This window comes from Phyllostomus hastatus, unplaced genomic scaffold (genome assembly GCF_019186645.2).
Source record: "Phyllostomus hastatus isolate PE091 unplaced genomic scaffold, TTU_PhHast_1.1 phas_scaffold_755, whole genome shotgun sequence".
NCBI classification, from domain to species: domain Eukaryota; kingdom Metazoa; phylum Chordata; class Mammalia; order Chiroptera; family Phyllostomidae; genus Phyllostomus; species Phyllostomus hastatus.
This window is the reverse complement of record NW_025334039.1, coordinates 4621338-4638319: the sequence shown is the minus strand read 5'-3', so window position 1 is coordinate 4638319 and position 16982 is coordinate 4621338. Positions and strand designations below refer to the sequence as shown.

General features: G+C 42.4%; 1 protein-coding gene across 4 annotated transcripts in view; it reads right to left on the bottom strand.

Annotated features, from left to right (window-relative positions):
• The window catches only part of SLC41A2 (solute carrier family 41 member 2), an 88825-nt gene that overhangs the window by 4176 nt on the left and 67667 nt on the right, over positions 1-16982 (bottom strand). The gene's annotated exons all lie outside the window — the stretch shown is intronic.

The window sequence follows — 16982 nt, the reverse complement described above, 5'->3', positions numbered from 1 at the left end:
ACAAGGTCATTGCTATTACTACTGGTGGCCTTGCAGATACTGGGGACACTCAGTGTGTGTGGGAGGAAGCCTGCTCTAGGCCCAGAGTCTACGCCAAGGCCCACTACCGGTCACTGGTCTGACAAGCCGGCCGTGGCGGTGCGGTGTCTGCCGTGGACTGTAAACCTCGCGTGCTGCAGATTAGCTCTGACCGGGAGGTGAGTGGCCTTGTCCACACAGGGACACATACGCCCAGTCCACAGCAGTGAGCTTCAGGTGTCTTTGGACATCTGTCAGAGAAAGAAGTTGTACTTCAATCCTATTATTTTTTTTCCCCACATGAGGTTGATGCTTCCTTAGTGTTTTACTGGCAAAGACTGGTTTGGAATCATAAGGTTTCATCAGGACAATCTCGTCTGTGTGCATTGGAAGCAGGGACTATCAGAAATAATCCTGGACTCGGAGTTGTAAAAACTAAATCTGATTTCCAGTTCTGCCATTTATCAGCTATACGACTGTGGGGCAAGCTTCTCACTCTCCTGAGCCCCAGTTTCCTCACTGGAAAAAAACAAACCCAGAAGGGCCTATAAAGCTGTCATGCTCACTTTGAGATAAGTAATACGAGCCTCAGCGTAGGGGATGAAGAGCAAGGGAACGAGGCAGCGCGTTGCAGGCTACAGTCATAAAAGCGTAGTGCAGAGACCGAGGCCGCGAGGCCGCCCAGGGGGCCCTGAATGGGTCACCCCACTTCTGCGCATGCGTTAGGCGCCCGTTCACCCTGTGTCTTCGGTGTCCAGCAAAGCGACTCGCTTACAAAGCCGACGCTCGACATCTGATTGAGCGCAGGAGAGTCAGCTGGAGACAAGGTCAGAGACCCCTCCGAAAACAAGAGCTGCCTGCTCTGAGCCGGAAGCGGGGAGACGCAAACACAAGGCGGCTATTGTTCGGGGGACACTAGTTTATACTATCACAGGGCTTCAAAGGGTAGAATGTTAGGCTCGAGGGTAAACGTCACCACGAGACAAAACTGGAAAAACAAACACGATCCGGGCTATCTGTAAACAGGACGCGTTATGTGGTAAACTCTGTATTAATGGAGTCCGTGGAGATTCAACAAAGAAATCTGTGGATCGGGTGAGTCATGTGGGCTGGGGGGGAAAGAGTTTCAAAGGGAATGAGGCTATTTTCTACTCGGTTGGCAAAAACATAAATGAATTGTAGCTTTATAACTTATGATAACTTTATATAGTGAGTTATAAAGTGATTTATAAGTTAGGTTATAGAGGTATATTTATATATTTAAATAATATATAACTTTATTTGTATATTAGTGATACATAAAATATTATGTAAATAAATTTACATATCAGATACCATACATATGTGATACATGTAATTTATGAACTCCTTGTATAACATCTGCATTGAACAGCAGACTCATCTGGAGCGGGGCTTGGCAAACTAGAGCCCACGGGCCAAATTCAACCAGCTGCCTCTTTTTATAAATATACTTTTTAAAAAAAGATTTTATTTATTTTTAGAGAGAAGAAGGGAAGGAGAAAGAGAGGGAGAGAAACATCAATGTGTGGTTGCCTCTTGCACGCCCCCCACCAGGGACCTGGCCCGCAACCCAGGCATGTGCTCTGACTGGGAATCGAACCAGCGAACCTTTGGTTCACAGCCTGCGCTCAATCCACTGAGCCAAACCAGCCAGGTCTTATAAATAAACTTTTATTGGAACACACCTCTACCCACTTGCTTACTTGCTGTCTATTTAGTCTATGATTTAATCCCCGCAAAATTCCCATGAAACAGGTGCTATTTTTACCCGCAGTGGTCATTCGGACGCGTGACTCAGAGAGGTGAGGTAATAGGCTTTGGCACTACGACGACAGAACCCTGTAGTTGTGACGGAGACCAGCTGGCCCAAGGAACCTGAGGTGCTTTCTATCCGGCCTTTTACAAAAGCAGGGAAGGTGCTGCCTCCCACTCAGGAGGAAGCTCTTTCTCACATGGAGAGAAGGACAATGGCACCCTCACCTCACACTCCCAGATCCATTTTAGGTAAAGACAAGTACAAAAAGCAATACCTGAAAAGTTTTATAAGAGAACGTCTTTATGAAGTTGATGTAGGGAATGATTTCATAAATAAAATACATACTATCTTAAAGGAATGGGCATAAACTACATTAACGATTTCTGTGGTTCAATAAATACCATAAATTAAGTTAAAAATAATGCCCCAGTCCTGGAAAAAAAATTTCTGCCTTGCACAACTGGCATAACTAACAAAAGAATTAGTATTCAGAATAGTTAAGAGAATATACAGAGAATTACAGTTCATAAGAAAAAAAACAATCCAACACAATAAAAAGGAAACTTAAAGGGCTAGAACACATATGAAAAGATGCTCAACCTCACTAATAACACAGGAATGCAAATTAAAACTACTCTATACTCCATTTCCTACCCATCTGACAGGAAAAAAAATAAACTTTTAACCAATAATAATAGCGAATATTGTTTTTGAATTGTCCTTTTATGAGGCAAAGCCGTGTTCAAAGAGGTTCACATGAATGAAATGATCTAATTCTCGAAACGTGTCTATAACATGCCATGGATATCATTACTATCCCCTTCTGACATATAAGGAAACGAAGGCATGTGTAGAGTGTAAGACGCCTGCCCGAGATCGCACAGCTCATTGGTGCAGTCAGGTCAGGTTCACGTAAATCTAACACTAAAGCCCATGTTCCTGCCTATTAGTAAAGTACATTGTTTTGATTAAAAAAAAAAAAAGAACTCCACATAGGTAACAGGAGCATAAACTGGCACAATTTTGGAGAGCAATTTGGCAATATCTATTAAATTTGAAGATGTGCATCTTCTTAATTCAGTAATTCCACCTAGAAACAATAATATTTTTTTCCTTCTGCAATACAGGTAAAAGGGTAAAACCGCCCACTGCAGAAGGAGGCTGGCCGGGAGCTCCGTGGACTCCAGGTCCCTGGTGGCTGCCCGAGGCCGGAAAGGCCCAGCACCTTGGAGTAACTGTGGAAGCCGTGCACACATGGATACCACGAGAAATGTGCAAGGGCATTCATGGCACCCTTGTTGCGAAGATCAAAAATGGAAAAGGACCTAAAATGTCTATTGACAGAAAGATGGCTAACTTAGCTCTGAGATCATACAACTAAACACTGTATAGAAGCAAAAAGGAATGAAAAAGAGCTATGTGAATCAATATGAATATGTCTCAAAAGCATGAGGCTGAATGAAAAAGCAGTATAAGACTATGCAAAGTATATGATTCTAACAAGGCTGACAACTACCAAGGACAACAGACTGTTATTCACGGACACACACCTGTAGCAATAGTACAGCATGACAACAGCACACGCCGATTTAGAAGGCTGGTGACTGTTCGGGAGAGAATGAAAGGAGACCAGGAAATGATACACAGGGAATGCCAACCATACAGACGATGTATTTTTATTGATCATCTTGCAATAGTTGCCTAAGTAATTTCTTATGGGTTGATCAAGTTGGGTGGCCAAAATTCAGTACATGGTTACCTTCTTTCCTATGACTTCCTGTACATGTGTACTTCATAATGAAAACTAAGCAGCTGGGGCAGTGGTAACTCACGGACCAGGACTGCCTGAGCTACAACTTAGAACACACACCCCAAGGGACACCCGAAGAAGGAAGTCAGTATGCCCCGTAGAATCCATGGAGTGTTCAGACTTGTGAGTACCCAGTGCTGCTGAGGCTTACTTAAGAATTATTTAAATGTCTGTGTATGGACTGAGCAAATGTCTACATTATGTCATCATTCTTGCAACCCTCCTCCCCAGGTAAGAAAAGAAAGTGGTGTTTTCTGGAGACACCCAATCTCTGGACTCAGGACTCAAGGACACTAGGAAGTGTGAGGTATCGGCTGAGAATGAGGGCTAACTGGAAGTTGGCATCACTGATGGAGGAGATGAGACGCCTGCATCTGGAGGGCTCCCACGGACACAGCCGACCCCACGCCCACCAGCAGTAATGGGCTCCGCCAAGAGCCCGCACTCACTTGCAAGCTACTTGACCTCTCCATGCCTCGGTGTCCTCCCTGTAATAGACATAATAATCCCTATGCCATAGACATGATGACATGAGGACTAAATAGTGCAGAACGCTTTCAACAGTGCTTGACGTATACAAAGAACATAAATACTTGCCATGATCCCCACAAAAATGGAGGTCACATAGGAAGAAACAAGAATCTAAGGGAGCGATGCCTCAAAATCCTGAGAGAAATGGGCTTTCAATCTATAAGTCTGTGCCCAATTTGTCAACCAAGAGGTGACGGTAAATCAAGAGCATTTTAAGACCTGCATGCACTCAGAAAGTTTTCTCCACGTTCTCCTGTGGAACTTTCTTGAACGTGTGTTGATGCAAAATGAGGGAAAGAACCAGGCAAGAGGAGAGGCCACAGGAGAGCAGGGACGGCAGCCCAGCAGCGTGCAGTGGGCCGGGGCCCGAGCCAGACTGAGCCGGCGGATGGAGCATTCTGGAAACGACACCTCCGGGGGAAGGACGACTTAGCAAATTATCTCATATAAGAGAGCCATTATAATGATAATTAGGAGCAAACACTAACTATGGGTATGTGATAGCTGTGATGGAGCACTTGGGGAAAAAATGAAGCATGGGCATACGGAAAACTGTGCAAGTGAAAAAAAATAGGGAGGTTATCTCCAGAAAAAAAAATTAAAAACGGATAAAAGAAATTATAATGCATTACTTGCCTCTGTGATGAGTGATATGTATGGTCTCAGATTATAAACACTGCTTACTTACTAAATAAAAACCGAACATTTCTACATCAGAAGGATGGAAGTGGGGGCAATCGTGCGTGGGGTAAGATGGCTATCTCCTCATCGACCATTACCGGAAGGCCATCACCAGCTGTTGAGTTGGTAAAGCAAAATGCGCAACCCAGGTTGACATGGGGAGATAGGGAACAGAAGCAGCAGCTGCAGGAGCTCTGCAGGATCTCAGTACCTAGTGTTTTACACACACACACGTCAAGTGTCTTTTTAAAAAACATACACATATTACCTTTTTCAATATGTGACCCATAAATGGGTGTTGAAATCATTTCATGCAGCGGTCCCCAACCTTTTTGGCACCAGGGACCAGTTTCGTGGAAGACAATTTTCCATGGACCAGGGAGGGGGCATGGTTTTGGGATGATTTGAGCACATTACATCTATTGGTCACTTTATTTCTATTATTATTGTATTCTAGTGGATAATGTAACAATTATACAATTCACCATAATGCAGAACCTGTGGGAGCCCTGAGCTAGTCTTCCTGCAACTAGACAGCCTCATCTGGCAGTGATGGGGACAGTGACACCTGAAGTGTGGTGCTTCTGTCCCATGCCCTCCGTAATCTCGTTCTGGTTGCCGTCACTGCAGAAAACCCTGCTTCCCAAAGGTAGGATGTCGGAAACGGAAGCAGGCGTTTCAGTGCTTTGGTGGCAATCTCAGGATACCCTCTTGGTATTTTCTTTTAAAGGCAGCTCTCTGCTTGCTGGCAGTCTTAGAGTCCCCTGCTGTCTTGTCACTGGGCCTTTCCCCCTTTTCAGAGAAGCTCTCCAGCGACGCTTGTTGTTTACTCGTTTTGGGTAGGGTTGGCTTGTCAGCTGACCGAGACCGTGACGGAGACAAGTGCACAGTGCGGGGCAGGAGGCGTGGACGGAAGTGGTAAATAAAATAGTGGTGGGCCACCTGCAGACTAAAATAAGTGTCACACTTGGACTTAAAGCCTGCCCCCAGATGCGGCTGTGCAACTGAAATACATCAACTCACTTGCCTCTATAAAGCCTGCCACCAGATGCAGCTTAATTGTCACTTGCCACTCACTGGTAGGGTTTGGATACGAGTCTGCAAGCAATTGGTTTATTACAGTCTCTGTGCAGTCAAACCTCTCTGCTAATGATAATCTGTATTTGCAGCCGCTCCCCAGCGCTGGCATCACCGCCTCAGCTCCACCTTGGTCATCGGGCATTAGATTCTCATAAGGATCCTTTGCCTGCGAAGTTCAGTGCTTGCGCAGTAGGATTCACGCTCCTAAGGGAATCTAATGCCACTGCTCATCACCAGTTGCCCACAGCTGCGGCCTACCGAACCATCTGAATAGTTTCCACAGAGGAATGTTCAAGCTAAACTCAAAATCTGATGCAGATTTGTTGCTCTACTTGCTCAGTCATTTTGAATGCAGCAGCCACACAGTACACATGCTCCCTCAGTGGTGTCCACCGCCCCCACTGACTAGTACAGTGAGGTCATCATTGTTCACACATGCGCATTCCAGTCCTCTCTCCTTGGTTGCCGGGTTAGGTTACCTTGATGCCATGCAAACCGTTCTCATTGTATTAATAATGGCTGGACTTTTTCCAAACAGACCACATATTTTTATATATAAAGAAAATATATAAATATATGTGCTTTGTTTTTCAACATAAACATATTTCTTATGGAGGGTTGTGGACAAAAGTGTTTGAAGCTGCTGATCTAAAACATTCATCTTCCATGTTAGGTTCTGGGGATCTAACATGTAAATCATGGGGAGGGGGAACTATGCCTCCTCACTATTTGCTTCCTTGGTTTCTAACAAAATACCTGTATGTGATAAACCTGAAACAAACGTTTGCTGTTGAAGGGGCTCTGTCTTTGGATACCTGTGTTACTGTCAGCAAGTGAAGAAAAAAAAACCCTCTAAAATCTTAGTTTCCTCATCTCTAAGCTGAGATTACCATTTCCTACCTCATGGGCTGGCTGCAGAAATTAAATGAGATAACATATGGAAAGGTTAAGCAAATGTTTGCTGTACAGCAAGTTCTCCATAAATTAGTGCCATCATCACTGTTCACTGAGTATTAAGCTAAGCATGTATGACTTTTACTAACAGGTTGTTGGAATAGACACAGGACTTCTCACCATTCTGAGCCTTGCTTTGGGCTTCTGTAAAATGGGTGGATTTATGTCTTTACAGTTTGCTCTAGTTCTAAAGTACAAAGATTAGAAATTTGGTGTCACAAACTACCTAGCGATTGCTGTCTTCCCCATCTCTTTCCACATTCTTACCCCAGCAATAGGATTTATCTAAGTTCACATATCATGCAATTTCTTTTTGAAGCCATTGTGATGACTTAAAGTTCAAGTTGGTTTAAATTAATTATTTTTGCAAGTTAAACAAGGACAGCAGTGTTTCCTTGGAACACTGTGTGTATGATGAATTATTAAACTTGCATTAAGTATCAGATACTTCTTAATATGACATGTTTCATTTTAAAACTAAATGATAATTTCAGAAATGCATGCTTTTCAGGGTGAAAACACATCAAGGAAATCAAACTAAGAGTAAACTGTGTTTTCACATCATCTGTTTGTGTTTTATGAAATATGCATAACTTTTCAAAGGTAAACATCCCTTCTGGAAAGGCAACTTTGTGCCCCAGCTAATTATGCACGTTCTAGATGTATTACTTGGAATGGAAATAAATATATAAAGTACAAGAGTATGTATATTTGCTTTGGATGACCGTGGCTCTCTCGGCCAGCTCCTTTCCTGAGCTAGAATCAACATTCCCATGTGCTAGCATTCCTGCCGCGCCCAACTGCCAGCCATGGCCTTGTGTATTGTGTGAAGGAAGGAGACTTCTGAAGGAGAGGAATGCTCACAGATACGACACAAATAAACACCAGGAAAAGCTAATTAGTACAGTCCTTCCTAATTCCCAACGTACAAAGGCTGAATTCATTTCCCCTATAAAAACATGCTTCCCTAATCCCTTTTCCAGACTGGAAACTTTACACATTAAAAACTAATACTTAAATGTCTGCTAAGGAGAATTTAGGGTTATTAGTCAACAGGGAGCCAGTCCGCTCCTGATATTCAGACAAAAGTATCTTTTCTCTGATCTGAACTGTATTGTGAGGTGGCAGGTGGTGGAAGGTAGGGCAATCTTATTTTGAGAAGGAGCCCATAATATTCATTGGATTTCCCAAGGAGCCCATGGCACAAAAATAGTTAAGATCTTCTGTCCAAAAGAAACTCTCAGAATATGTCTGAGGAGGCATACACAGCAATATTCATAGACTTGATTTTAATAGCAAACACTATAAACTACCTAAAAGTCCATTAAAAGAAGGATGGATAAGTTAATTACGAAATATTCCTACAACAGAACATCACATTGCAAAAATAGATGAATAGCTACACATAAAAACAAATCTGTAAAGTACATGACTTTCTAACCACTCTGCTTACATTTGAAGCTAATACAGAATAATACTGAATGTAAATGGTACATGAAAAATTAAAACAAACTTTATAAAAGGACTAATCTCAAATATAACATGAAACAAGAAAGTCACCTGAACCCACATTTACTATGATTCCATTTCTGTAAGTTTCAAGTCCACGCAGAACTAAAAAAACATAATGTAGGTATTCAAATATATGCAGTAAAATCATAAGCAGCAGCAAAGGCCTGTCAGCCAAACAATTCCGGATCAATAAAAAAGCCACTTATCTGCCTTTCTTTGCTCTGGGAGGCCAAGGGAGGGGCACTGAGGTGGCCTTCAGAGCTACAGGTCCTGGCAGGACTGTATTTCTTACGCTGACTGATGAGTGTCCCGGTGTTCACAGCACTATTTATTATTCTTTATTCCTTGTGTAGGTCATTGCTGTAAACATTGACAGAAAATGGAACTATCTGAAAAAGTTTCAAGTATTTGTCACATGAAAAGTCAGAAGTGCTGCAGTGAACTTCTTTGACATAAAGAAATGTAATGAAACCCTGAAAAGAAGACAGTGAATTTTAATGGCAGGGTGGGGGAAGGAAGGAGCCAAACAAAGCAGCGAAGAGATTTGAAACCTAGAAAATAGATCCTTTCTTGACACAGAAGGGTCTCAAGTCCATGGTTACAGACAGAATAGGGAGGAAAACAGAGAACAGACTTGGCATACAAAAAGGAAGGTGTTTAATTAACTTAATTAACATCTTGGAAAAGGGTGGCCTTGACAGGTGACAAGTGTGAAAGCCCAGACATAATCAGCACGGACTCCACAAGGCTGGGGAGACAGTGACACGTAAGGATCCATAAACATAATTACTGCTGCTGCTGAAAGGCTCAGCACACCAAGAACTCTATGCTCAGAGAATAAAAATGTGGAATGGTCACTTGGCAGCAATCACGGACAGAAACCCATCTACATGAGATTTAGATATTCAGCATATCTATACCTGCAAACATACAAATGTTCATATAAGTCAACTCAGACCTACATAAAGAAGAAACTTTGCTGTTTAAAGGAAGAGTTAATGATTCGCTCTTGAGACTAATATTAAGGCTCAAAAGAAACTAACATCATTCAATAGGGAAAGAATAGATCCCAATCAATGGTGCTGGAACAAGGCGTAGTCGTACGTAAAAATAGAAACCTCAACCCATATCTTGTGCCGTGTGAAAAAACTAATTGAAAATGGGTCAGCCCTGACTGGTGTAGCTCAGTGGATTGAGCACGGGCTGTGAACCAAAGTGTCGCAGGTTCGATTCCCAGTCAGGGCACATGCCTGGGTTGCAGGCCATGACCCCCAGCAACCGCACATTGATGTTTCTCTCTCTCTCTCTCTTTCTCCTTCCCTTCCCTCTCTAAAAATAAATAAATAAAATCTTTAAAAAAATAAAAAATAAAAAAAGAAAGAAAATGGGTCAGAGATCCAAGTAAAAGATAAACCTAAAAAAAGAGAAAAAATATAGAAAAAATATGTACCTCACAACCAAGGTACAAATCAAGGTTTCTTAGGGCATGAAAAGCACTAGCTGTAATTTTTTAAAAAACTGATGAACTGAACTTGGTTAAAATGGAGACTCCTGCTGTTCAAGTGCATGGTGAAGAAAACGAAAGGCAATGCACAGACGGGGAGAAAACATTTCTAGGACATACATCTGACGAAAGACTTGAATCCAGAATTTGTCAAGAGTGCTTACGATTCAATAAGTCAATCAAATTGTTTAAAAATGGACTTAACATCGGAACGTCAGAAAAGAAAACATGAATGGCCCATGACCCCGTAAAAAGATACTCGGTAGCATCAGTCGCCAGGTAAGTGTGTGCTGTCATCACCACGGGACACCACCTGCCCACCCACCGGACTGGCCAACGGCAGAAGGACTGACGGTCCCCCGTGACGGGGAGGATACGGAGCGACCGAAACTCTCCAGCTAATGAAAATGCAGAACGTTACCAACACTTTGGAAAACAGCTTGGTAGTTTCTTGAAGATTTAAACTTGCATTTTTCATAAGACTCAGCCATTCTACTCCTGGGTTTTTTTTACTAACGAGAAATGAAAACACGTCCGCCCGAAGACTCGCCGTGAGTGTTAACAGTGACGTCGTTCATTGCAGCCCCCAGTGGGCACAGACCACGTGCCGACCGGCAGGTGCCGGAGTACATCCACACGGTGGAATACTAAGCAGCAAAAATGGAACAAATTGCTAATACACGTAACAATATGGGTGAATTTCAAAAGATGCTGAGTAAAAGGAGGAGACAACAGAGTCTGTATTTATATTTAGATTCACTTACAGGGGAAGCTGTGGAAAAGGGAAACGTGATTTATAGGGAGAGAGAGCGGATCAGTGGGACTGACTGCAGAGAGGCATGAGGGGGCTTTTTAGGGGTGAAGGTGACGTGCTACTCGGTGACCGAGGTGGCTGTGGTGTGGGCGTACACGGATGTCAGAGCGCATCAAACTGTGTGCTTCACACTTCCAGGTGTAAACTCGCATTTACATTCCTTTTTAGAACGGGAGCTCCCGAAAACCTGTAGGGACTCTGGTACGGAGCTTCCTTCCCGGCCACAGCTTATCAGGGGTTGACACACTACAGCTCGCAGGCCAGGTCTGGCTCCCTGCCTGTGTGGCCCATAAGCTGGGAACAGTTTTTACATTTTAAAAAATATTTTATTTATTTATTTATTTATTTATTTATTTATTTATTAGAGAAAGGGGAAGGGAAGGAGAAAGAGAGGGAGAGAAACATCAATGTGTGGTTGTCCTTCACGTGCCCCCAGTTGGGGACCTGGCCCACAACCCGGGCATGTGCCCTGATGGGGACTTGAACTGGGGACCCTTTGGTTTGCAGGCCTGTGCTCAATCCAGTGAGCCACACCAGCCAGGGTGGTTTTTATACTTTTAAATGGTGGGGGTGGGAATCAACGAGAACATTACATGAAATTAAATTTTCTGTGTCTGTACGTAAAGTTTTGTGGGGACATCGCCACGTTCATTTATTTATAAACTGCTTACGGCTGCGTTTGCACTGTCATGGCCGAGTTGCGTACTCGTGGCAGGGACCACGTGGCCTGTGAAGGCTAAAATGAGGAGCATCTGGCCCTGTGCAGCAAATGCCGACCCCTGCCCCAGAGGGTAGGGCCCCTTCCCGCCAGCCTCCGCTAACCAGTTATGAAATGACCAAGTTAAGTTCTCACTCCCTGTACTTACCCTGTGATGGGACAGAACAGAGGCTTTAGAGCAATACAAATCTAAGTTCAAGTTTTATGTACCACTTAACTACCATTACTTTAGGGACATTTTTTAAGCTTTCAGTTTCTCATATCTGTCACTTGGAAAGTAGGGAAGGCTATATATATATATCTCAGAGGACTGCTACAAGGATTAAATTAAATGATATGAACAAAATACATATTAATGAACATTGAACAGACCTAAAAAATACTAGTTGACATTCTCCTTCTAAGTGAGGCCTTCACCAACAGCGGCTCCTGCAAGTCGGGGATGGGGGCAGAATGAGCCTGAGCCACCACCAGGCAGGTTTTGAAGCAAAAGGCACGAGCTGCTGCTTCCTGCTTTGCCTCACTTCTGTTCTGGCAGAAGTCAGTTATCAAAGTTTGTTGATTCATTCACTTACACTGTTAATGGCTATTTCTGTACTTACCACAAATGTAATCATGCAGATTATGGGCTCTTTCTACGCCTCGCCCTTTTTTTTGTCAGCCTTTGTATTTATTTGTGAGATTCCCAATATTGTGAATATATTGTTGCTTTAAGTCGTAGACCATTTGTGATCCTTGCTATACAGAATTTCATTGTGACACTGTATTTACTTTCCAAAATAACTTTTAAATTTAGCATTCTGTTTAAGTGGCCAAGATGTTAAAATATGTACATTACTGTAACACTTAAGTAGTTATTTATAGAATATTTCATATGTACTTATTAAGCATACAATACTTTTTAAATAAAGATTTTATTTATTTCTTTTTAGAGAGAAAAAAGGAAGGAAGAAGGAAAAGGAGAGAAACATCAATGTGAGAGGGAAATATTAATCAGTTGCCTCTCATAGGTGCCCCAACCCCAGGGACTGAGCCCACAACTCAGGCATAAGCCCTGACCAGGAATCGAACCAGCAACCTTTCACTTTGTGGGACAACAGCCAACCAACTAACCCACAATGATCAGGGCATATAATACTTTTTTTTCAAAAAGCATCATCTTTGAATTGTTTTATGTGTATGTTTCACCTCTCCAGCATGTCTATTACGTCTTTAGATGACAAACTTTTTAAGTACTTGCCCTATTACCCAAACAAAGTACACTCAACATATCTTGAATCCAATTTAACAAATATTTATTTGTACCTAACATAGAAATTGCTGTGATAAGCTTTCTGGAGCATTCAGAGAAGAATAAGACATCGTTATTGCTTTCAATGAGATCAGAATCTAAATCAAGAAACAACTAAAATACCTAAAATAATCCAAGAATGATATAAAGCTAAATATTTACTTTATAGTTGTTTACTGTGCCAGGCAGGGGCTGGATGTTGAGTCTATCAAGATGAAAAAACATAATCCTTGACTAAGCCTGAACTAGCAAGGTCCCCTGCTGTCCTCTGGAGAAAAATGGAGGGGACCTTAGCAGAACTGGACAGCAACACCATTGGAGAACCTAAAGTGAGGTTCTCCGGAGCACCTCCAAAAACATGGAGGTTGACTATTAATCCAAGATTCTCAGAACAAAGAGATGACCACGCAAAGCAGACAGCTTCCATCTAAGATCATCAAAACAATAGTTCTAGTTATAGATAATAGAATGGTTTTAGACTTTCTTTTGGTCAACCAAAACCATTGCCAACACTTCATGTTACAACTGAATTAACATTGCAGGTAAAGCAAAATAATCTAAGCTAAGCTAAAAGAAAAGGCAGCTTGACTATCTAGGAAAATTCTGGGGTTTGTTTTCTTGGTTGCACTTGAAAAATCTTACATTATGGTTATGGTAGTGAAGTATACGAGAGGGGACCCCCCAAACACCTGGAATTATCTCCTGAAGGGTGGGCCCCTTGTGGTACGGGCTTCCCCCACTGGGTGAGTGTTCTAGAAACCCGCCTGTGTCAGTGTACCAGCTGGCGTTGTTGTGAGAGTCTGTGTTTGGCTTCAGTGAATTTTGTTTTTAAGACTCTTTCAACACTTTTGCCCATTGCATGGCGGGTGATTTACAAGCACACCTCCCCACACTGTGCTGAGTGTTCAGCAGTTTTTGATGAGAACCAGTGTGACCCCCATGCCCCACCTTTTCACCTGAACTTGCCTCGAGTGACTTTTTTATGTTTCCCTGGATGGAAAAATCCTCTAAGGGAAATGCTTTGCCATCATGAAAGAGGTAGAACAAAAAACAGCAGAAATACTAAAAGGCATCAAAATCAACGAGTTCAAAAACTGTTTTGAGCAGTGGAAAAAACATCTCTAAATAAGTATGTTGTATGAAATGAAGAGTATTTTGCAAGTGACTGAAGTTTAAACATGTAAGAATAAATATACACTTTTTTAATAAATAGATTCCAGGTTTTTGGGGTCCTCTCTTCTATTCTAGCCCTTTATAATAACTTCTATTTTTGTTTGTCTCACAGTCACTTAGTGGTTATTGTGTGGTGTCTCAAATGCTTCGACACAGCCGCTGTCCTGGCAGATGTTTCAATACATGATTCAAAGACAAAATATATAAAGTTATGCCGACTGACTCAAATTGAAATCAGATTTTCACAAATGAAACCCATTTTCAAGAAGCAGCAACACCAGAAGTGAAGGTCTGGGCAACCCTCAATGATATCCTCCTGCAGCTCTGACTGAGCGAAGAGCAAAAGCCGAAACTGAGAACGTAAAAAGTTCTCACACTCTTAGCTAGGAGAAGACTATTCATAGCCATGTTAACAAGAAGCCACCGGAACTGGCTGTAAATCCATTCAACCAATAATAGCTTACCTTACTGAACACATTTTAGAAGCCAGCCAATCAAGGGAAGCTTTTGCTCCTGAAGTAGCCAATCAGGAATAAATCCAGCCCAAGAAGTATGCACATTTCTGAAGACCAGCCGAACAACAGTAGTCCCACCCAAGGAACCATACGGTTGTAGATGACATCACCCTACTCAAGCATTTGAACATCTGCCAATCCCTGAACTCCCCACTTGCCTAAAACCCTGTATCAGATCAGCAGTTTTCTCTGCTTGGAGAGATGTCACCTGATTCCAACAAAGCTCCCTTACAACAGCCAAAAAAATCCAACTTTGTCTTTTTCTTTCTGATACTATGGTCTCATCATCTTTAAACATCCTTAGACATCTCTAAATGTCCCTTTTAATGAATCTGAAACTACCTTGCTTTAATACATTTCCTTAGAGGGCACAACAGTAATTCAGTTCAGCTTTGTTATTCAGAACTAACACGAATATTTAGCTTTAAAATAAAAAAGTAGTATGGTACTAAATACTTTTTAAATAAAAATGTTTAATTAAGAAATCATTGAGGTTGGTATTTTGGGGGGTGAATATTCTGGGCTCATAGTCAACCAAGGTTTTATTCTGAAAAAAATGTAATGGTTTGTATGCTTTTCAATGAGTGCTTTCACATGGCGATGCTGTAGGATTTTTGGTAGATGATGTGAAAATTCCTCTAAGTCACATCTGCAGTCTCAAGCAGGGTTCGGGGCGCAGGCAGCAACGTCCCACTAGAGAAAGATGGCTCTGCTGCTGTGGTCCTGCCTTCATCTTACTCAGACTTGACAAGACGGAAAAGAGCTCCATTTCTCAATGACGCGCTACCCAGGGATCCAGGATGCTGGCCTCTAATGAGGCAGGCAGCCCTTTCATCTTCGGAACAGAACTGGCTTGGAGCCCAGGCCTATCTTTCCAGAGAATTAATCATAAATATGGATTTCAGAAGCTCAATTTTAAGACCACATAACCTAAGCTATAATAGCATAATCACACTATTGTATCACAAAAATGCAATCACATGGCTAAAAAGGAATCTCAAAAAATCACCTATTTCAATTTCCTGCCTGAACATGACCATTATTAATCAACTCCCAAAGTTAAAGTAGGTTTTTTTACAAACAGAAAAAAAAATTATTGGAACTGTAGATCCTCCCCTCACTTTCTCTTTACTATCCTCTGCACACTTTTCTCCCAACCCAAGCTCACAGACAGAGACAATTAAGAGACGGGGCAGATTCGTCACATGGAGAGAAGGTAGAGGTCCTGGAATCTGGCTGATTTAAGTCCTGAGGAGTGAAAAGAGGGTGTGACCGAGGTCACGCCAACTGCTAAAATCCCCTGCTTGGTTAGCTCTCTCCTTTGAGACAGCATCTGGGGATTGGATTGAAGTATCAAAATATGAAAGACATAACCACACCATTTAGTAAGGACCTACTGTGTGCCAGGTATGTAATGTATAACTACTGTGCAAAAAGGAGTCATTACCTTCGTTTTACAGGCACGAACAAGGAGACCTCAAGGACTTACGTCACTTGCCCAAGGCTAAGCCAACCTACTTGCTCAGCTATTGCGTGGTTATTCTGGGATTCCACAGAACTACATTTTTCCTTATTTAGAAGAATGGCCTCAAGGAATGGAGTATTAGAGGCATGGTTGGGATTCTTAAAGCTTGATTCCATAGGGCCGGACTCTCTCACTGACACTGTAAAACTCATTGCTCCCATAATCCACAGCCACTATGATGATGACATTAAAATAATGGAACAATAACAGCATGTCAGACGCATTATCTCACTCACCCTCATAACCACCCACGAGGGCTCTCACATACGGTCCTGCGTGCCCTGAGGAACATATCACATCTCCCAAGCTCGGTGGGAGGGGAGGAAGGGTTGAAAATTCTCATTCTACAGAATAAGCTAAACTCTATTCTGGTCTTCAAGATCCTTTGCAATCTTTCCTGTGGTTTTCAATCGTATTTACTATCACTTTATTCATAAGCCCCATGCTCCAGAAATTCTCACTATTTTCTATAAATACCCTGAGCTTTCTCATTTACTTACTGCTACTCCCTTTTGCTGCATTGGCATGTTTCTATGGATACCGCAGCACGAAATTTTATCCACGATAAAACATCCCTCCCCACACAGAGAAATACTCCCCCACAGCTGAACTTCCACAGCACATTGTCAGGACTCCTTTATGACCTTGACTGGATCCTACCTGACTCCAGGAGGCATAGTTCCTGTGCAACCCCTGTGGAAACAGCCAGCAAAGCCAGAGAAGAGAGACAGCTGTAAGCCTGCAGAAGTTGCCATCCAAAAAGCTATGACCCTCACTAAGAGCGACACAAAGTGTGTGTTCTTGTAAACATAGGGGCGTAGACTGGAGCCGGACTCCGTCGCTGTCTGGATCTGGGTGAACCGCTTAACTTCTCTCCCTGCCACCTGCCCCATCTGCAAGGGGACCTAATCGTATACCTTCCCTCGCTGGGTTGTTGCGAGGACTCAGCGAGCTCCTACCTGCGAAGTGCCTAGAACAACGCATGGTTCACAATACATGCTATATAAGCATTGCTATTATAATTTTGGAAACATGAATGTGTATGTATAGGAAAAGTAGCTCAGATCACCAAACCTTAA